The sequence below is a fragment of the Empidonax traillii genome, unplaced genomic scaffold, assembly GCF_003031625.1.
Source record: "Empidonax traillii isolate 1590-97213 ecotype Southwest subspecies unplaced genomic scaffold, ASM303162v1 scaffold1777:size77351, whole genome shotgun sequence".
Classification (NCBI taxonomy): Eukaryota; Metazoa; Chordata; class Aves; order Passeriformes; family Tyrannidae; genus Empidonax; species Empidonax traillii.
This window is the reverse complement of record NW_020956970.1, coordinates 24,062-26,563: the sequence shown is the minus strand read 5'-3', so window position 1 is coordinate 26,563 and position 2,502 is coordinate 24,062.

Genomic DNA, 2,502 nt, shown 5'->3' with positions numbered 1-2,502 from the left:
TTTCCAGGGCTCCAAAGAAAAAAGTTGGGAGAGGCGGCCAAGGGGGGGGGGGGTTGGGATTGGGATGGATCCGGGCCAGGATACGGCAGCAGCTGCGGATTCCCTTTGGAGCAGGTGATTGGATGAGAATTCCAAGGAATTCGGGGGGAAAAGCAGACCCAGGAGGTGCTGGGGATGGGGATGATTCCCAAAATTCCCCTCATTTCCAGGTGGGAATAACATTGATCCATCCATTCTGTCAATCCAGAGGAGAGGATTTACACAGCAGGAATATTCCCAAAAAAAACAGGGAATCTGCTCCCCCCCACACCGTGGAAAGCCACAGAAATTTAGGGAGATTCCCATCCCTCAGACCTGGAATGGGGGGCTCCCAAATCCTGGGAATTCCCCACATCCTGCTTTCTGGGGGGCGAGGAGACCCCACAGGGAATGTGGGAAACCTCCCCCTCCTCTCCTTTTCCAGAACTATTATGGGAAAAGGGATCTAAAATATCGGGAAGGGGGGTCATCCCAGTATTCCTTGGGATTTTGAGCAGGGAAAAGTAATCCCAAAAATCAAGGGCATCCCAAATCCTCTCCCTCAGGACTCTGGGAGAAAGGGGAGCGTTCCCATATTCCCCTTCCCAGAACTATTAGGGAAAAGGGGATCTGAAATATTGGGAAGGGGGGTCATCCCAGTATTCCTTAGGATTTTGAGTGGGGAAAAGTGACCCCAAATCCAAGGGCATCCTAAATTCTCTCCTTCAGGACTTTGAGGGTGTTCCCAAAACCCCTTTCCCAGAACTATTAAGGGAAAAGAAACTCAAAACATCGGGAAGGGGGATCATCCCAGTATTCCTTGGGATTCTGAGTGGAGAAAAGTGACCCCAAAGGAAATCCTAAACCTTCTCATTCAGGGCTTTGAGGGGTGTTGCCAAAACCCCCTTCCCAGAGCTGTTTAGGTCCCTTTTCCCTTAAACATATGGAAAAGAGGGATGACCCCACTATTCCTTGGGATTTTGAGTGGGGAAAAGTAATCCCAAAAAACCAAGGGCAGCTTAAATTCTCTCCTTCAGGACTTTGGGGGGTTCCCAAAATCCCCTTCCCTGAATTATTAAGGGAAAAGGGACCTAAAATATTGGGAAAGGGCAGGGGAGTCATCCCAGTATTCCTTGGGATTTTAAGTGGGGAAGAGTAATCCCCAAAAATCAAGGAAACCCGAAACCCTTTCCTTCAGGACTTGGAGGGAGGGTGTTCCCAAAACCCCCTTTCCCAGAACGATTAAGGGAAAAGGCATCCAAAACATCGGGAAGGGGGATGGATCATCCCAGTTTTCCTTGGGATTTTGAGTGGGGAAAAGTGACCCCAAATCCAAGGGCATCTTAAATTCTCTCCTTCGGGACTCTGAGAGCGTTCCCAAAACCCCCTTCCCAGGACGATTATGAGAAAAGACTCAAAACATCGGGAAGGGGGATCATCCCGGTATTCCTTGGGATTTTGAGTGGGGAAAAGTGACCCCAAAAGGAAATCCTAAACCTTCTCATTCAGGGCTTGGAGGGTGTTCCCAAAACCCCCTTCCCTGAATTATTAAGGGAAAAGACACCCAAAACATTGGGAAGCGGGGAGGGATCGCCCTTTTTTCCTTGGGAATTCTCCCACGCCAAACGCACCCCAAAGGACCACGAGGGGCACCCCCCCCACCCGTGGGGAGGAGGCAAAGGACGCTCCGGGGAGCCCCGAACTCCCACTGGAGAGTCTCAGCAAGGAGGGATGAAGGATCCCAGGAGGGGGATAAGGATCCCAGGGGGGTGGGAAAAGGAGGGAAGGGATTCGGGACTCACCGCGCGATCCCCCCCACGCCGAGGAAGCTCCGCTCCCTTCGGCCGCCGCCGGGATAAAGGGGGGCGGCGCCCCACGCGCGGAGCGTTATGGGGGCGGCGCGTACCACGCGCGAGGGGAGGGGGGAAAAAAGGGGGGTTCACGCAGGGGAAACAACGCGCCGAACACATATAGAGTGGCTCATCCCACTCCGCGTGGGAAGGGAGAGGTGGGATATCCCCACGCCCCCCCTTTCCCCGTGGATATTTGGATGCGTGGTTCCCTCCTTTCCCCCCCGTTTTCGCTGCAGAGTGGATTCGTCCTCGCACCTTCGGGGCGCCGGTGGGTTGTGCCACTCCGCGGGGAGGGGGGGGGGGTGCGCCGCCTCGCTGCACCTACCCACTCCCACGCACACGCACCGCTACCCTGCTTCTCCGGGGGTGTTTCTCCTGTTTTGTAAGGAAACAAAAAGGGGGGAAAGGGGGAGTGCCCTCGCTGCGAGTGGGGAGCGCTGCGTTCCCCCACTCACCCTCCGTGACAACAAGGTGGAACATCCCGTGAGGGAGGCGAGCGGCGTGGGGTGGGTGGGGGGGGAGGCAGCGATGGGGGGGCGCACCCCCCTCTTCGCAGAGTGGTACAACCCGCGGGCCCTGGCGGAGCTGCGAGGACGAAACCAACTCGGCAGAGAAATGGGGGGGGGGGGCG